This window comes from Dermacentor silvarum, chromosome 2 (genome assembly GCF_013339745.2).
Source record: "Dermacentor silvarum isolate Dsil-2018 chromosome 2, BIME_Dsil_1.4, whole genome shotgun sequence".
NCBI classification, from domain to species: Eukaryota; Metazoa; Arthropoda; class Arachnida; order Ixodida; family Ixodidae; genus Dermacentor; species Dermacentor silvarum.
In genome coordinates this window covers 31,103,030-31,123,206 of record NC_051155.1, presented here as the reverse complement: position 1 = coordinate 31,123,206, position 20,177 = coordinate 31,103,030, and the positions used below count along the sequence as shown (strand labels likewise).

At 47.1% G+C, this 20,177-nt stretch overlaps 1 long non-coding RNA gene across 1 annotated transcript; it reads left to right on the top strand.

The window, feature by feature from the left end:
- The first annotated feature begins 6,387 nt into the window (after positions 1-6,387).
- On the top strand, positions 6,388-9,732 carry LOC125943619 (uncharacterized). Its single transcript, XR_007465799.1, has 3 exons — positions 6,388-6,921; positions 8,014-8,117; positions 9,634-9,732. It is a non-coding gene; the product is annotated as an uncharacterized LOC125943619 (long non-coding RNA).
- The last annotated feature ends 10,445 nt before the right edge of the window (positions 9,733-20,177 follow it).

Below are 20,177 nucleotides of genomic sequence, written 5' to 3'. Positions count from 1 at the left end.
CTTGTTCACATCAACGATATTCTTAATATTTCTCGCAGCTGCGGAATAGCCTTATATGCTGATGACACCAATGTTTTCTTCAATGGCGCGAGTTTGCAAGCAGTAGAAAATAATGCAAATTATTGGTTAGATAAATTAACACTATGGCTATGTGCTAACCGCTTAGAATTAAACGTTAAAAAGACGAAGTATGTAATATACAGAGCAAAAAACAAAGCATTAGAATATGAGCCAACAATATCATATAACACAAGCCCCATTCAACGCATTCAGTCGATATGCTTCCTTGGAGTTATATTTAATGAGAACTTGTTATGGAACGACCATGTAGACCACGTAGGAAAGAAAGTTTCGCGATCAATTGGTCTAATTAATAAATTTAGAGTTTTACTACCAACATGGCTTAAAAGACAATTGTACTTCTCTCTTATACAATCTCATCTTCATTATTGTTTGTTAGTATGGGGCGATACAACACAAAAAAATTTAAACTCTTTGTTTCTCTTTCAGAAGACAGCCATTAGAGCAATTGCGAACCTAGGTTACTTAGAAAGTACAGGCCAGTATTGGAATGATTTCAGGATATTATCTATATTTCAGTTAAAGACTTTGCGGCTAGCGCTCGAGACATGTCATGCAATTCATAATGACCCTAATTTTCTTCCCACAGAGACTTCCCTAAACCCATACAACCTTCGACATATCGCAATAAAAGCACCAAAAGTAAGAACAAATTACGGCTTCAAGACCCTTAAACATCAGATGATTGCCTTTTTGAATAAAAATAACGTTTTTCAGCATCTTATCTATGACTATAAAAATCCGACAGCCTACAAGAGAAAAATTATACAACTATTAATGACATAATGGGTCTTGTCCCTTGGTGGCTACGTGTGCTGTGTCAAGGAGGCTGCTTATTTTTGTTTATGCCTACCTTATGTTGTTAACCCTGTGTTTTTTTTCACACAAAGTTGTAGCAAGTGCCTCTGTTATGCAGTTCAGTTTTTGTTGTTCTTTTTTTTCTCCTCTCCTGTGTCGGGCGCCATTGTACTCCCTCGGGCACCTGACATTGGAGTGGCTCTGAGCTTTGCTTTTCTTTATGACCATATATTGATTTTTGCTTTTGTTTTGTTATTATGTCAACAAGTGTTGCCGCATATGCTACGTTGCTAATGTATTGATTGATTTACTTTTCATTTTGTTTGTAACCCCTCCGAGTGCAACATGCCTACAATGGGGAGAAGGCCCTCGTCAGGCATTGCGCCTTTTGGCCTCCTTCCTGGAGTGTATTCACTTCAAATAAAGAATAAACAAAAATGCTAGCCCTTCAGCGGCATTTCTCCCAATAACCACAGATTAATCGGGGTAAAAACGCATGTAATTACAAATGTTAACCGCGCATTAATAAGCAACTTAAAAAAGAAAAGGAAGAAAAAGAAGGTAAAAAAGAGGAGGATTCGAACACGCGTCTTGCCGAGAATGGTGATAAGTCATCCGCACCTCACGCACACGACCACCTGCACGAAGCAGCCGATGAATCATTTTACGTAGTGATATATATATATATTCTTTTTTCATCAGTTTTGGGGTTTACAGAATCAGTCACGCTTAAACGTCTCTTTAAGGTTCGATTTGATAAGAAAGCCATTGCATCGACATGCCGTCGACAGCAATGCTCGAGTCAAGTGCCTTTTCTGCCGACGGCGCCAAGACAAAGACTTTGCTATTCCATCGGCTGTCGTGCGAAAATTTGGAAGCATAGCATTCTAGCGAACATTGCAAGGTCGCACTGTTTTGTTTGCTTCTGCCCAAAGCGACGCGAAACAAATTTTGAGTGCTTATGTACACGCTTCAATCACTCGGCAACCGCCCATACATGGAGCCACTTGCGATTACTGTACAACGTAATCCTCTGACCGTAATGCAAGCATACGTTCCTCGTAATTAATTTTTATCATAAGGTCATTCACAAACCATTGCTTAATTATCACGTGTGGAGCACACTTAAGCGGCAGGCGCCAGTATATACCCATGCCCTGCTGCGAACCCGCGGTCTGTCACAGCAAATCGATCAGCCCGTCCCCCATGACAGATAAGCATATCAGCGAAGCTGTTATTAAATCTCAACGAAAGTAGTATCGTCAAGCGAACTAATTAATTAACCAACGTGGTATCAGCTCTGTTGAAGGGGTCACAGCTTGCAAACGTATTTCTGGTTCCTGCGCAGTGTGCCTGTGATCAGTGCATTAGTCTTTCAAACATGCTATTTAACCTTAGCAAGTCGTACCAGAAAGTATTAAAAATTGATAAGGCGTAAATTGGCTTATTACGGACCAATGTAGCCCAAAGAAAGCCAACTTAGTAACCCATGTTGGCAAGTCCATATGAAAGTTGGGCCAATAATTCCCGCCTTGTTGAATGGGCGAGCTAATATTGTTTACTGAATGTGTAATGCGGGCCAGCGTTGGATCTCTATCAGAATGGTACAGCCTATATTCGCGCCACACTGTTAATCTTAGGCCATCATTCGGCCAGGAATTAGAATGGCCCAGCCCATATTGGAACCACGCTGTTAACCTTAGGCCATCACTCGGCCAGGAAGTGCCAATACGTATCGAACGTTGGTCCGAGCTGACGTGCCACCTGGGGCCACTTGTAGGAAGCCGTTGTTTTTCTGCTGTATGTTTGTACTTCAAAAACGAGTCTGTGTACAGTGAAGAACTCGAAACTTCAGAGAAATGTTGCCCTAGTATGTCTGCCTGTTCGCCTATGCTTGTCTGTGTGCCGGGAGCTGTTAGAAATGGTATTGTGAAGGGGGAAAAGCTACGATTTAGTTTATGAACTTGTTCCCACATTTTTTTGGATGTGATTGAACTGTTGATGGATGATACGTAGTTTTTCCAGGAAGTTTTCTCAGCATTGCGACGGTTGCACTGCGCGTTGGCTTTCGCCTTTTTAACGTTTACAAGATTTTCCTGTGTTCGGTATCTGCGGAAAATCCCCCAAGCTTTGTTTTGTTTCTTTTTTGCTTCCCTGCATTCTTGTGTATGCCAGGTTTTGTGATTATGTTGTACCATACCTCAAGACTGAGGAATAACCATCTGCGCAGCAGTGATGATACAGGTGGTAAACAATTCGTTTAGGTCGTCAACATTGAGATGACAGGAGAAGATTTTATCCAGGCTGGCCTGTTCTCGAAACAGTGTCCAGTTGGCTAAGTGCAGCTTCCAACGCCGTGGTTTGCTTGGGGTGATCTGTGGTCAGGATGATAAGCTAATTTTTACAAGGAGGTGATCGCTACCGTAGGGGTTGTCAAGTACATCCCAATTAAAATTGTTAAACACTGATGGAGAGGTAATAGATAAATCTAAGCGGCTCATTTTTCCTGAGCTCGGAGAGAAATATGTATGTTTTCCTTTATTGAGCAGACAGATATTATTAGATACGATAAAATCTTCTATGATACGGCCTCTAATGTCTCTTTGGTCACTACCCCAAGAAGAGGAGTGCGCATTAAAATCCCCCACAACCAAATATGGCTCTGGTAACTGTTTAAAAAGTGCTTGTAAATCGTGAAGTGTAACATTTAGATGTGGTTCGAGATATACAGTGCATATTGTAATTGTTTTAAAATCAAGAACAGTCACTGCTACAGCTTCATATTTGGTTTGAAGCCTGACTTCATGAGTAGCAACACTATTTCGTACTATAATTGCGACACCTCCAGAGAGCCTACTGGCTTGCTCTCTGTCACGACGAAATACTTTGTACTTTTTTAAAAAGTTCTTGTGTTGCGGTCCTAAGTTAGTCTCTTGTAAGCATAAAGCCAAGAGAGAAAATGAGTTTAGGATAACTTTTATGTCACTGTAGTTTTTTATAAGTCCACGGCTTCAACGCAATGTTGAATTATTTTGTGGAGATGTAGGTAGAAACAATTATGTTCCTTATTTTTGAGGACCCGTTATTGAGTTTTTTTTCTTTTTTCTTTTTTTCGAGAGAGTTGTGCCTCCGCGGTAGCGGGGGCAAATGGTAGTGGCTTCCATCGCCTCCCCAGAGGCGCTGGAGCTCCGCGAAACCGCGGGTGTGCGTGTTAGAGGTCTCTTCCGTTGGGGAGGAACCTTGTGGGTTGCTGGCTGAGGGGCCGGAGGGCCCAGTTTGGCAGTTGGCAGGGCAGCTTGCACTGTCTCTGCCTGGGGCGTGGGTGGCTCTGTCGGAGGCCCGGTTACCGTGGTCTGGGCAGGCGCCGAAAGCTGGTGCTGTGCTACGCCCCGTCGCACCGCACCAGCGAAGGAGAATGTGTTTCTTAATGCAATACGCCTTCTTGCCTCTTTGAATGAAATGTTCTCTTTGGTTTTCAATGTAATTATCGCTTTTTCTTTTTTCCAAGACGGACACGCCCTGGAGTATGCGGCATGTTCTCCTTCACAGTTTACACAACGTGGCGCAGCGTCACAGTTTTCGGAAACGTGTTCCTTCGAAGCGCATTTCGCGCAAGTTTTGTGGCCCCGGCAACTCTGTGAGCCATGGCCGAACCTCTGACAATTGAAGCATCTGCGGGGGTTGGGGATGTAGGGTCTTACATCTATTTTCAAGTAGCCGACTTCTATTTATTCAGGAAGTGTGTTGCTGTTAAACGTGACGGATAAGGTGCTTTGTGTCTATTTCCTTGTTGTCCTTCCGAATTTTGATTCGGTGAACGTCTATAACATCTTGGTCCGTTTAGCCCTTTCAGCATTTCTTTTTCTGTTAGGTGTACGAAGTCGATTTATGATATTACACCGCGGACAGTGTTCAGGGATCGGTGGGATGTGATGGAGACAGGAATGTCTGTAATGGACACAATGTTTGACAGCTTTGAGTATTGGACATTGTCTCGGAGTTCGAGCAGCAAATCGCCACTGGACATTTTGGAAAGCTTGTAGCCAGGGCCTACGGCTTCTGTCAAGGACTTAGATACTGTCAATGGTGACAGGATTCTTGCTGGCTTTTCATCTGCGTTACTATGCACTACATGATATTTTGGGAAGTTCACTTTTCTGGAAAAATTCAGCTGCTTCGTTCCGCCCTCTTTTTGTTAGAGGGGCGATCATTTTGGAGGAAGGGAGGAGCCATATAAAAGTTGTGTTGTTCGGCCACGGTGCCAGCCACCCACCAACCAGGGGACGGGATAGGAACTTGCAAGCAAGTCCTACCCACGCCAGCTGTACACCGCGACTATAACCCAATCCGACATAACCAAGACAGGTTAGCCACACAAGGCTAACCCTTGCCACCTACGAAAATTAGAAGTGAATAGAAGATAACAGAGGACAGGACAGATATAAAGGAGGAGAGTAAAGAAAAAGGCATGTGGAGGAAGAGGACAGGAAAAGGTGACTGCCGATTTCCCCCGGGAGGGTCAGTCCGGGGGTGCCGTCTACGTGAAGCAGAGGTCAAAGAGGTGTGTTCCTTCCGCCGAGGGGCCATAACGGTCCAAACACCCGGCATCAGCTCAACCCCCAGGATCCCCTTTTCCCTGGACACGGCTAAGCCGCGCATTGCTACACGCGGGAGGGTCCAACCCTTATGTGCTCGGGTCCGTGGTGTCGCAACACACCAAACGCCTGCTGACGCAGACGCCCCTGTGGGGTTACACACTGGTACTCGAACCAGGGACTTCTGCGTGTGAGGCAGACACGCTACCACTACTTCATGTATTATATTAACTTCTGCATGACCAGTGCAATGACTACACTTTCTGACATGTCGTAAGGCCGTTTATTTGATTTCACGACGCTTACCATTTTTTCGGAATTCAGCTTTTTAATAAACCTTATACCTTTACTATTGTATGCAAACTATACACAAAACTTTACTTTCTCGCAAATGCAGTACCTGCGGTCACTGTTAAAAAAGCCTTTCTTTTCAAAACTGCGGGTGATCGCGGTGATATATTAGCGGAATTCGTACGGCAGCACGGATTCCGTAAATGCTTGCTTGAACGAACAAGTGAATAATTTACGATTGTCACTTGCCTGAGTAGTACGTTGTGTACCTGGCATGGCCGTATCTGTTTGTTTACGCGTGCGTGCAAGTAGTACGCCCGTTGCACTTCAGCCGCAGCTTCAGCTGCTGTAGCGCGCCAGCCATCGCCACTTTTTGTAACTTTATTCCTGACGATAAGAGGAAATATGGTCTCACCAATTCAAGAGGAGGGCACGTATTTTCAAAAACGCACACTTGGCGCCATAATTAACGTGTATATTGGCGGTGGTCACGATTATGTGCTCGGTAAGTGCCATATTAGCCCGTAGGCCGTCCGCCATTTCAAGCAGACGGAGCTGCGCGGGCGGCACGTGGATTGGCTCATGCTTCAGCTGCGACTTCCCCTGAGTGAAAAACGCAAATCTCGAAGGCCATGCTCCTGAAGCGATGCGAATCGAGGAGGCAAGTTCTCCTTCTTTAACCGCAGTGTAGCGCTGCTGCAGTGTTTTGTTCAATAAATCCAATCCAATCCTAGTTGCTGTAGCTTATGGACCACGTTGGCTGTGCGCGAGGGCTCGTTGCAGTGAGCCGGTAGTTGAATTTTATATTAGAAGTGCCTAGGCAAAATGTCCTCCTTATCGTGTGCGTTAACCATCGCACAACCTCTGGACTCGTGAAATGCCGTGTGTTGGCCGTGTGTTTTGTGCGATACGCCAGTGTCAACAGTGTCTTAGTACAACGCCCGTCCGAGCTGCCTTTGTTCCCGCCTGCCAGCGCTCTCTCGTGAAAAGCCTGGTACTGGGGCTTCGAGTCACAGTGTATGGAAGAATTTGTTGAAGGTTGTGCTTTCGGCGGTGCTGTATTTCATCGGCAGTTCTACAGTATTTGCGCCCGTAAGAGAGTTGGTGCCACGGTACCTGTGAGACGAAGGAGCGTTTGCTGACTACGTCTTGAAAGGTAAGCAAGCTTGGCGCTTGTGCGCGTTGTTGTAGCTTATTTTTCATGTAATGAGCTTTGTGTGACTAGAGCATAGCGCTTTCTAAGCATAAGTTGCCCATGTTTCTGTGCACATTTAGTAAGCAATTTTACGAACGTTTCCGTTGATGCTATCACGTACTTGCATTTTCCTGTGAAGTATGCTACCCCGTCTGATTGCTATAACTGAATGGGAACACAATTATGGAAACACTGAAAGTTAGTTTGTTGGGTAGTTTCCCGGCAGAAAATTATTTCTTATATAGGCATTTCCGCGAGTTCACTGCAGGTGTGTATACGTCGATGTGTCATGGGCTTCACGCGTTGGCACAGGATAGCTATGTTTGATGCTTGCGCACATATTAGCTTGTATGGAGACTTTTTTTTTGTTTACAGTTCACTTTGAAGGCCCGCCTGTCTGTATTCTATATTAAACTATGGAACCTGTCGTGTTCTTTATTGCAGGGCAGATATACGCCGATATTTCAATGACGAGGTTTCTTTTTAATCGAGACATCTCATTCAGACGCTAGCTTTTACTATATATACATATTCATCTAAACAACAGTATGTCAGCTCTTCCAGTCATAGGTAATGACTGTGCCTTGCAGTAATAAAGTAAGGGCTGTGATTTCGTAGCAGTATTTTGCGCTTGATCCTACGTCACTCTTACCACCCACCGTAAAACGGCCGGCTATTCCAGTTCATAACACGGGCGGAGCGTCGGTCAAACCACTGACAAAGAGCAAGATGAAATACCATCGCTATACAAACACGGCTTAGGTTTCAAAAGACTTTTCATGTGCTCAATATTTTTTTTCATAATCCAATGCTCTTTTTCTTTATTACATATTTGAGTTTCGGTGATTTTCCTGGTAGTCTTATGTTTGCTGCATTCCCGCATGGAATCTCACTTGTTACAACATAACCGTGTAACCTCCTGAGATATAATGGAGAGATTCGTACGAGACGCACATTAATGTAGCTGCTAGTGTGAGGCTCTTTGCAATTCAGTATTACACTAATATGACAGGTTTCCAGATTCACATTGAATAAATTATTTATTTGTTGCAGTTGAAGGCTATGCGGATTCTGGAGGCATTGCGCAGGAACCTGCAGCACTGCTGCAAGCTGGAGAGCACCACTATAAAGCACCTGATCTGCGTGCTTTTACAAAGGTGCGTACAAAACTGCCATTGCCTTGTGTGTTGTAGGATATGTTTCTGTAATATGCAATCATTTTACTGTGTGTGCCATTTTCATGATTTCTAGTGGCAAATCACTTCCATTTCACTTTTGGTCATCTGGGGGGCCCTCAGTTTAATGAACTTACCTTTAACTAGCCTCCTCTGAGCTAAACATAATTCTGACTTGAGTAACTGCATGATATACTCTGTACAGACTGTATATTAATCTAGTCAGATTGCCTTTTTAAGATAATCGTTGAGAAGCATGAGGCCTCGAGATGTGTATCTTTTTGCCATTTTTATTATGCAGTATTGTGAAACTCACTTCTCACACTATTTCCTGTGTGTCTATTGTTCCCTCTAATCGGTCACACTTATGTATTGCGTACCGTACTTCATCTCCTGAAATTAGCATACAAACAGCAAGATTTTCTTCTTTATTAGGTAGCTGCTGAATCCCTAGCCACAGTATGAGAAGGTAATTGCTCAAGCACATAACAAACCAATAACCTTTTAATGTGACAAGTTTAATATGCACCCGAAGTGCAGGTTGGCTTCAAGCAGGAAGCTGGTCTCCTTTGTATTTTACAGTAATTTGAGGTGGTAACGCAAACTGCTAAATCGCAACAATCCGCACAGTGCAGTAGTTGCAAGCCACGACAGTGCAGCTGAACGCTGAGCGTTCGCCTTTACATTGGCATTTTTTCAGCGTGTCTCTGCCCTTCTCCAGTTTACATTGGATAAAGCTTGTTCTTTGCTGTCACTTATCTGAAATGCAAACAATCCTTTTTACCTTTCATATTACTTGTCAGCTGCCTAATACACAAGCTTCCGGTGACATGGTAACAGTGCTGACTACTGCCCAGAACATGTGTGCATGTTGTTTGTGGTACCACATGCTCAGTACCTTGGATTTACTGAGATGTCACAAGGAAGCTTGCTTCATGCTCAAGCTGCCCTGCACTTGGTGGAAATATTGAATTAGTCACTTTTTAATATAATAATTTGTTGTGCTTTTAGCAAATTGAGTTTCCAAACTGGTGAATAATGTGCACTAGAGGGTCTATAAAAATGTTTTCTACCACCTAAAAACATGGTTCAGGCAAAAAGTGCTTGACACATGTCATCGCATTTATTGAGTTCGGCATATCTCGCTGAAGCCATTCTAAAAACTGAGTATCTTTACTGCAACTGATTTACGGGTACTTTACACACGTGTACGATTCCTACATGTAGCACATGCATATTATGTGCAGCAGTTCTGCTTCAGCAATGCTTCAGTCACTTTTTGGTTGGCATTCTAATACATACAAGGACGTCGCCCATAAAGAAGCTTTGCACCCCAGAGGTGTGAATGCCATTCTATTATGTATGGCAAGGCAGTCAGTTGAAATCTTCATTTTGATTGTGGGTCATTTGAAGTCAAATTCTTGTGGATGACTGCATCATGCTATACGTCCAGATACAATTCATAAGGCTAACTATTATTGCATTTTTCCTCCTTTAGGCTTGCAGCAAGAGGGATATCAAGAACACGGGAGATATCAAGACCACATTATAGTCACTGCTTGCTTGTGGCTTCTGGGGGCATGTATGAAAGGGTTGGAACATAAACATCAGTGTTTGAAAAGATTGGTGTGTTTCGCTAACAGGTACATACTTTTATATGTTCAAGGTTGCATCAGAACACTACCAGACATTTTTTCAAAATGCTGGAAAAGGGGATAAATTTCACCAGGATGTTTCAAGGGCGAGCAACAGAAAGTTGGAAAAAAGTTACAAGAATGTTTCTAGAGCAAGCAATAGAAAGTTGGAAAGAAGTTACAAGGATGTTTCTGGGGCGAACAGCAAAAAGTAGGAAAAGTTACTAGGACGTTTCTAGGTCAAGCAACAGAAAGTTGGAAACAAGTTATAAGGATGTTTCTAGGGCGAACAGCAAAAAGTAGGAAAAACGTTACTGGGATGTTTCTAAGAAGTAAAAAGATGCCCTGCTTTTAATGTTTGAAGGATGTTCATTCATCGTTTACAGAAAGCTTGTAAATAAAATTTTAATTGAATATTGGTGGCCAATAGTCGACAGGATGTTGGTATGAAGTATTTAGGAAGTTTAAAAACGGTTTGAGAACTTTCAATGGACCGTTGGTAGGTTTTAGTAACATCTGTCTAAAAAAATTTTATTGAAGATTACTAGAATTTTTTGTAACGGCGAGTATCTGAAATTGTATCCCACACCAACCTGCTTGAAACAGGCCCAGTCATTTATGGGTAAGGCCTCGTATTTACGGAGGTTTATTCCACACATCACTTCGATCACAGCTCCCTTGAGTGATCTCCTTAAAAAAGGACGCACAGTTTAGGTGGGGCGCCGCGCAATAAAATGCTTTCCTGACGATTAAGCAAAAGCTCACTGTCTGTCCAGTATTAAGCCACTTCAATGATGACTGGACCACTGAAGTGCACACCGATGCTAGCAGAGTCGGTCTAGGGGCAGTGCTCGTACAACGCGATCCTGATGGCGTCGAACACGTCGTTGCTTATGCCAGCCGAAAACTCCGACACCGAGCGCCACTATCACTCCAATGAGCTGGAATGTATGGCAGTGGTGGGGAGCGTGGATGAGAAATTCCGACACTATCTGTTCGGGCGCAGATTTACCGTGGTAACTGATAATTCTGCGTTAACGTGGATGTTTTCTAAGCAACAGATAAAGCACAAATTCGCCCGGTGGATTATCACGCTTCAAGAATATGATTTCGACGTGCGTCATCGTGTCGGAGTCTTGAATAACATCGCCGAGCCTTATCACGCAATTCCCTCGAACATTTGGAACGAAACAGGCAAAATCAAATCTTTTTTTCTCAGGTAGACTTGCCCAAAGCGCAACAAGAGGACAAAGACTTTACGACAATTATTGCCTCCATAATTGGCACAAAAACAAACTCGACGTTCGCAATACGCAATGGTGTATTGTACCGTCGTTGGTGGCAAAAGGAACGCCCGGAAGAACGTTACCTCCTCGCCGTTCCGAAATGTTTTCGCGCAAAAATACTGCGAGCCATTCATGACACCCTAGAAGGAGGGCGCATTCGTCAACGAGCCACGCTCCGCAAGCTACAAGAACGCTTCTGGTGGCCGAAGATGCAAAGCAATGTGCGCTCCTACGTTGCTAGCTGCGAAGCATGTCAACAGTTTAAGCGACTGCCGGGGCGCCAGCCTGGACTGTTAACACCTGTGGAGATACCCGAAGACATCTTTAATACGGTTGGCATCGACTACATAGGGCCGCTACCCACCTCCACTGCTGGAAACCGCTACATCATTGTAGCTGTGGACTATCTGTCCAAATACGCGGAAGTGACTGCCGTACCATCCCTGGCATCCACTCATTTAGTCGATTTTCTACAACACAGCTTTGAATGGAGACATGGCTTGCCAAAGAAATTGATATCAGATCGTGCCACAACATTTCGCAGTCGGGAACTACAAAAGTACCTTGCCGCGGCGGGGGTGCAGCATCATTATACATCCGCGTTTCATCCCCAGGCAAACGGCCTCACTGAGCAAACAAACCAGAGCATTCAGGCAAGGCTCACTCCATATACAAAAGTAGGGCGGACAGGAGAGGCCGAATTGGGATGTCCACCTTCCGGCAGCTGTCTATGCGGTCAATACAGCGCTGCAGACCTCTACTGGTGTGACGCCGTATGAAATCGTATATGGGAAGGTGCCCCAGCTGCAAGCGGTCCACAGGCTAGATGCTCCCGTTAGCGTCACACGCTCGGACAGTCGCACAGTCGCCTGCCAGAAAATCAGAGCTGCGGCGAAAGAAAAAGCCACACAAGTGCGAGAAAAACAGAAGCGCTATTATGACCGCCGCCGTCGACCTGCCCCTGCGTACAACATCGGAGACGATGTGTGGGTGCAAAGAGGTGGCAACTGTCCAGGCAAGAAGCTACTAGCAAAGTTTGAGGGGCCCTTCACCATCACCGAGCGCGTAGGAGATAATACATGGCACGTTAGCACCTCGGATCCAACCTTTGCACTTGACCGGCGGAAAAGAAATAACTTCGCCGTGCACGTGTCGCGCCTCAAGAAAAGATTACGCCAATTGGACTGAACTGTCGTTTCTTTTTTGTTTGCCAGGTCCGCAGCGTGGCCGAGTGTAATGTGGAAGTACGGCACCGTGTCTATGCAGCTTGGGCGAAGAGCGAGGTAGAGGAAGAGGAAGTTGGCAGATAATGGAACAGCTGGCCCAGGAACGGGTGCTGTCTCTGTGTCTCTCATTCCGTTACAATATATATATATATATATATATATATATATATATATATTGTCGACGGAGACTCATTGGTTGTACTTTCTCATCGCTGCACTTATCTAGGACTCGCGATCGTTTCTTGCTTGGTCCGGTTCTCGAGTGGCTATGCCAGGATGGGTATATACACGTGAAGACGATGATGAACTGCACAGTTAGCGCTCACAATATATTGCGCTCACAACAGTTAGCGTTCACAATCTATTGTGAGCGCTAACTGTGCAGTTCATCATCGTCTTCATGTGTATATACCCATCCTCATAATCATCATCATTTTGTCGGGTTGGTGTTCGTGGGCTGTCTCGCGCTGTGTGACAATAGAAGAGCTCTGCCTTCGTCCCGGGTGTCGTCTCACAAGTGGTGGAGCGTGCGTTGTTCTCCCCGTCCTCTTGTTCTACCGGTCACCCCTGGAGCTCCGCTCTGGTCGACGGTTGTGCTCGCCAACACCAGTCATGGCACAAACCACCGCATCCACTGCTGCTACCACCTCAGCTCCGCCAGCTGGGCCTTCTTGGTCCGTCACCGCACCGCAACGCGACCCTCAGGTTTTTTCTGGCCTTCGCGGCGAAGACATGGAAGACTGGCTTGACCAGTACGACAGGGTGAGCGCTTGCAACCATTGGGACGAGTCAAACAAGCTCCGCAACGTTGCCTTCTACCTGAGGCAGGTCGCCCAAACTTGGTTTTTCAACCATGAGCGCTACTTCCCTGATTGGCCAGCATTTACTGCGCAGCTGCGACAGATATTTGGCACATCTGCTGGGCGCTCCGAAGTAGCGAAACAGAAGGTCGCTTTCCGCATCCATGGAGCCGACGAATCCTATACCTCTTACATTGAAGACGTTCTGGCTCTCTGCCGTCGCGCTCAGAGTGACATGCCCGAAGGGGAACGTATCCACCATATTCTGAAGGGCATCATCTCCATTGCCTTTAACGCTCTTGTAGTTCAGTGTCTCTGTAGCTCTTCAGTTACTGACATCGTCACGACATGCCAGCGCCTTGCCACGATCTGCGCCTTTCGTCTTCCACGCACCTCCTGCGACGCTCACCTTACCGACAACGACGAGTTGCGAGCGCTCATCCGCATCATTGTGCGAGGTGAGCTTCACGGCTATGGTCCAGCCAACACCGCCATTGCGTCTCTGCGCGCTCCTCCTCCCAATTTGCGCGAGATCATCAAAGAAGAACTGGCATCCATGCCAACTGTCACACATGCCCGGTCCCCTGCGCCTGTTTGTGCACCTTCATACACCGAGATTGCTTCGCGGCCTGCGGTCCCAGTTCCATCTGCACCTGCCACGGTTGTCTGCGACCACCTGGCCTCGATGGCAGCGAAGGCCCCCGTGCAACCATACGACTCTACCTGGGGCCCTTCCCGCCCAGTATGTTTCTACTGTGGCATACGTGGTCATATCTCTCGTTTCTGCCGCCAGCGCCAGCATGATGAACGATGTGGCTATTCCGCCTATGAGAGAGACTATGCGCCCAGATCGGACGCCTACGCTCCAGGACCCTATATAACCTCGTCACGTCGCTCGCCCTCACCTCTGTTGTCCCAAAACATGTCCCGGTCTTCTCGCTCACCCCGTCGTCATTCCCCGTCTCTGTTCCGCAGTACGTCATCGCCCCTACGTCCTGCCTCCACTTCTTTCGACAACCATCCGGAAAACTAGACGCTGCAGGTTTTGGAGGATAAACTACTTGTTTGCGAACTGTCCCAATTCCTCCTGCTCGCCCGACTAATTTACTCGTTGTTTCTGTATAAGGTGTTTCTGTCGACGCTCTTATTGACACTGGCGCCGCCATTTCTGTTATTTATCGCGCACTATGCTTCCGTCTATGAAAAGTGCAAAATCCGTATGTGGGTCCGGCCTTACGTGGCGCAAATGACAGTCCGATTTACCCTACCGGACAGTGTACTGCTCGTGTCCTCATCGACGGAATTCGCCATCATATACAGTTTACTGTGCTTCGGTCGTGCGCTCATCCGATCATCCTAGGCTGGGATTTCTTGTCAGCTGCATCTGCTGTCATTTCGTGCGGGCAACCACTTATAGATATTACGGACACCGAGCGCTGTGACGCTGCCGATTCCTCGCCGCCCCACCTCGTCACAGCGGCAGATTTTGTTCTTCCACCCGGCCAAGCCCGCATTCTCACATTAGATCTAGCGAAAATATCGACGGTGATGCAGTGGTTTCCCCTTCTCAGCGCTGCATTTTTCGGGGAATCGCCACCGCTTCTTGTCTAGTGCGTTTCCCACGCGGCTGCGCCAGAATGACCGCCTACAATGCGACGTCAGAGCCACTTCTGCTGCCGGAGGTGTCCACTGTTGCCATGCTTATCGACGCAGCACCAGTATGTGTCGTCACTGCTTCGCCTGTTTCCTCCTTCGCCGAGTGTACGCCCACGGACGGTTCACCCAGTGCTCTCAGGGCCACTATGAGTTCAGATCTCAGCCCAACTCAGACTGATGCCTTGCTGACCATCTTAAGGAAACACCAACCTTGCTTTGACGTGTGTTCGGATGACTTGGGTAAAACAACCGTGGCCGCTCATCACATCGAAACCGACGGACCCCGCGTCATTCGTCCCCGCCCTTACCGTGTATCGTCTGCTGAAGGGAAAGTTATAGAAGACCAAGTCAACGACATGCTCGCACGAAACGTTATAAGGCCTTCAGCAAGTCCTTGGTCGTCTCCTGTTGTCCTAGTTTAAAAAATGACGGTTCGGTACGCTTTTGCGTCGATTATAGGGCCCTAAACAAAATTACCCGTAAGGACGTATATCCTATGCCTCGTATTGACGATGCTTGCCTATGCCTCGACTTGCGTTCTGGATATTGGCAGATCCCAATGCATGAGCCCGACAAAGAGAAGACGGCGTTTGCAACACCTGATGGCCTTTTCGAATTCAATGTAATGCCTTTTGGTCTGTGCAATGCGCCAGCCACATTTGAACGAATGATCGACACCGTACTACGCGGCCTCAAATGGAAAACCTGCTGTGATGGAAAAGTTCAGCACGTATGTCTGTGTGCAGTCAGGCGGTAATGAACGTCAGAGACGCACGAACGGATGTAAACGAACATTTATCTAACATGATAGGACTGAGACAAAACAAGCACTAAACACAGAATACAGAACAAAAGTCCTTACAACAAACACGTCTACACGAGGTCCTACGCGCAGCGTTCAAGAGGAGAGCAAGTGGGTCTCACGGGTTCAGTTCTGATGTCGATCGGCGGTATGTCGTCTCGAGCAGTCGCGACGATTTCCGTTGGAGATGAACCAACGCACGATGACCCTCGGGGGAGGCGAGCCAAGGCAGGATGATAGCACGGGTCATCAGATGAGGCAGGCGACGGCCCACGGCTGCATTACCGTGGCCAGAGCACTCGAACGGGTGTCAGGCGGGTGGCTTCCACCGCCACAACTCCACGGGCCACCTCGAGCAAGAGGCGGTCTCAACGCAAAGGCCTCGGTTAGGCCTCGAGCAAATGCCTCTTTTAGGCCTCAGTTAGGCCTCGAGCAAAGGCCTCGGTTAGGCCTCGCCCCGGACACAGCCTGAAGCTGCTCCAACAGGCGGCAGCGAGCAGGCAGCAGCCAGGCCTGCTCCAAACGGCGTCACACCAGGCGCCACTCCGCGTCTGCACCGACAGGCAGGCGCGTTGTCCTCAGGGCCGCCTCAGGTACCGTGGCAGGAGCTCCCGGAACAGCGCACTGGTCCTGCGTCTCCCAAGTCATGAGCCCGCTCTGCCCGTTCGGCACCCGCCTCTTTTCTTCTTCCTTTTTTCTCTTGTTTCGTTTTTTGAGCGCTGCCAAGCGTGCAAGCTGCCCCTGGCTTGCCTTCTTCTTCTTCTTTCTTCTTGCACAAGTCTCGAGAGTTCTCACAAATAGTCCACGCACATAAACAACACTACTAATGTCCCTGCACTACAATTATCCCCCTACTTAAGAAAGTTGTTTGGGGAACAACTTGTCCACAGTGTACACAATTAAACAACATACACAAACATGATTTGCATGCTGCTGTACACATTTGTCCAAGAGTATGTCATACACGGCTAAGATAGTCAGCACCTATGTTGTCTGCCCCTTTGATATACTCCACCGTAAAATCGTATTCAGTAAGGAGCAAACTCCACCGGAGTACGCGGTTGTTCATCTGTTTCGCAGAGTTTATGTAAGCAAGTGGCTGGTGGTCGGTCTGCAGCACAAAGCGTTTACCCAAGAGATAAACGTGAAACTTTTGAATGGCCCATACAAGAGCCAGTGCTTCTCGCTCAACAGTTTAGTACCGGACTTCGCGTGGTGGCTGGCATAGGCTACAGGGTGAAGCACACCGTCATGTCGTTGCATCAGGACGACTCCGATGCTTGACGAAGAGGCGTCTGTTCGTAAAATAAAGGGTTCGTGTAAGTTTGGGGATCGTAAGACAGGACTAGAGGATAGAAGATGCCGTAGCGCCTCAAAAGCTTCTTGGTGGCATTCATCCCAGGTGACCTTGTTTGGTGCCCTCTTCCTCGTAAGTTCTGTCAAGGGTGCTGACACTTCGGCGTAATTTGGTACAAAGTCTGTAGTAACCAGTTAAGCCCAGAAACGATCGGACTTCCTTCTTTGTTTGAGGTCTCTTCGTAGCCTGAATCTTGTCTAATGTCTCTATCTGTGGGCGAAGGAGGTTGTGGCCGACGATGTGTCACAGGAACTTAACTGAACTGACGGCAACTTCACTTTTTGACGGCTTTATCGTCAATTGCGCTGCTCTCACTTGTTCAAGAAATTTCGTGAGCGTTACAATGTGCTCGTCCCAAGTTTGTGTGGCGACTAAAACGTCATCAAAATAATGGTATATGTTAGGTATCCCCTCAACTACTCGTCTCATATGACGCGTAAAGACTGCAGGGGCGGTCTCCCCGTATCAAGCACCTATTGTAGTGATGAAGAAGAAGGACGGAACTATACGGCTTTGCATTGATTTTCGACAGCTCAGTCGGGTTTTGATTATGGAGAATGAGCCCATAGCACGAGTGGATATGATGTTTGCCAAATTGGGACAAAGCCGTTGCTTTTCCAAGATCGACTTCACGAAGGGCTATTGGCAGGTCCCAATGAATGAGGAGTCAAAGGCTTTTACTGCATTTCAGTCATCCTCGGGTCTGTATCAATTCAAATTCATGCCTTTCGGCATCAAGACCGCCCCTGCCGTCAGAGGGCTCAATTATGCCTTGCTTCAGCATGTCTTGAACTTCCTGCTCGACAGCGTCCTGAATGGCAAAGGGTATGGGATATGGCCGTACATTTACTGGTGTTTCTGTTGTGAGGCGTAGCTTGCATTCAACAACGTTCGTCTTGCCTGGCACATCGGAAAACACGTCTTGATACTTTTCCAAAAGATTAATAATCTGTTCCATCTCTTGGCAGCTCAAATCCCTCGCTACGGCGACATTTTTATGGGTCTCTCTCTGGTGTAGAGCCACAGATGAAATTTCATGTTCTTCTACAATATCCGACTCGACGGTAATTGCCCCGCACTGCAGGTTGCATGGTTCCGTTTCTGTTTCCTCATACTTTTTAAGCAGATTGATGTGAAATAGGCTCACTCGCGAACCGAGGTCGATAAGGTAGTCATAGTCGTTTCGTTTTTCGACCACCGTGAAAGGACCCTTCCATGTCAAGATTAGCTTGTTCTTCTCTGATGGAAGGAGCAGTAACAATTTATCGCCTGCAACAAGCTGTCTAACTCTTGACTTTCTGTCATTGTACTTTATTTGGGAAGCTTTTGCTTTCTGGAGCTCTTCATGAGCCATTTTGCAGGTGTCCTGTAACCTTCCCTGGAGCTCTACGACATATCCGTACGTCGTCTTGGTCTCGGCGTCGAGATTATCGCCAGTCCATAATTCCTTAAGAATGGACATCGGTCCCCGCACAAATCTTCCATACAGTAGGTCAAATGGCTAAAACCCCAGGCTTGCTTGTGGGACCTCTCAGTAGGCGAACAGCAATGGGGCTAAGTATCAATCCCATTTTTAGGGCATTCTTGACACATGCGTCGGATCATTTGTTTAAGCGTCCCATTAAACCTTTCCACGAGACCATTCGCCATGGGATGGTACGGCGTTGTGGGCAGTTGTCTAAACGACAGTAGTCGTCTCAGTTCCTGAATTAGGCTGGATGTGAAAGACTTGCCACGGTCACTCACTATCTCACGTGGAACACCAACACGGGAGAACATTTGTAGTAGGCCTTCCGCTACCCGCTCTGTCTCAATACTTGGTAATGCTACCGCATCGGGGTAGCGTGTGGCAAAGTCAATCATGGTTAGTACATATTTATTCCCTTTGTCGGACGTTGGTGACAAAGGACCAATAATGTCGACTGCGACTCATTGGAATGGTGTCCCGATGATGGGCCTATTCTCTAATGGCACGCGACCTACAAGGTGCTTTGGTACAGTTCTTTGGCATATGTCACACGATTTGACGAAACGTGTAACATCCGCCTGAACTCCCGGCCAATAAAATTCCTCAAGGACACGATCTATTGTCCACTTTTGTCCCTGATGGCCAGCAAGTACCCCTTCATGCGCTATATTCATTACTGTGCAACGGAGCTTCTTCGGAACCACAAGTTGCTCCAAGTCCCGTCGTTCTGCAGTCTGGTAGCGGCGGAAAAGGATGCCTCGAACCAACACAAACTCGGTTACAGCTTGCTTCCTGGACGTGCTTCTTTTGTCCACTGCTGCCGAACAAGCTTCTAGCGTGGGGTCCGTGCTTTGCAACTTCCGCATTTCCTCCGGGCTGATGTTTAACGGGTTGACTTGTGGTGCGGGTAGTTGTTGCCGTTCTGTCTTTGTCCGTGCAGCAGCCGTCATTCCTTCTTCGCGTGAATCTTTCGCACTGCGGATTGACAATTCTGAACTTGCTTGCTTGCACTTAGCATCGTCAATCGGGTAGACGCCTTCAACGTTGCCTAGTACAACGTCGTACAAAGGATTCTCCATGCAAACTGCACGAACGTGTCCCTTGAAAATCGGCGAGTCAATATACACCTCCGCCTCTGGCAATTTCTTTGCGGACCGGTCTAATAGGCGTATTATGCGGGTACTACCCGTCAGTTTACAGTTCGGAACCAGGGACCGTTTCACTACGACTGTATCACAGCCGGTATCTCGCAGGATGGTCACCTCTTTTCCCTTCAAGCTGACCCATTACCGTCGGCATTGGTTTCGACACGCCTGCACACGTTGTACCACTCTGAGCAACGTAAAGACCGTCGTGATCGTCTTCCGCACTTGGTTGGGCACGTTCCTGATGTTTTTCCTCTTCACCTTCGACTTGTTCCGATCTTGAGACAGAACATGACGCTTCACCACGCCTGTTAGAGCTAGTAGGGCAAGCATCTGCCCTATGACCTGCCTTCTTACATATCCAGCATGGTGATACCTTTGGAGCTCTGGATCTAGTCCAGCAGTCGGAAGCTCGGTGACCCTGTTTGTCACCGAGAAAGCAGAGCGGTTTTCCTTTGCTTTCATTTGTAGCCACTGCTTTATTGTGGGCTAAAAGTTCCCCTTTTCTTCCTTGCCTATAGCAAGATTTCTAATACCTTGTGCTTCCAGGTACTGGTCGGCTGTCTTTGCGAGTGTGTCAAGGTCACGACACCCTCTTTCCTTCAGAAAGATGGCCAACTTTTCCTCGCAGCGTCGTAAAAACTGTTCAGACACGACGCTATCTCGCA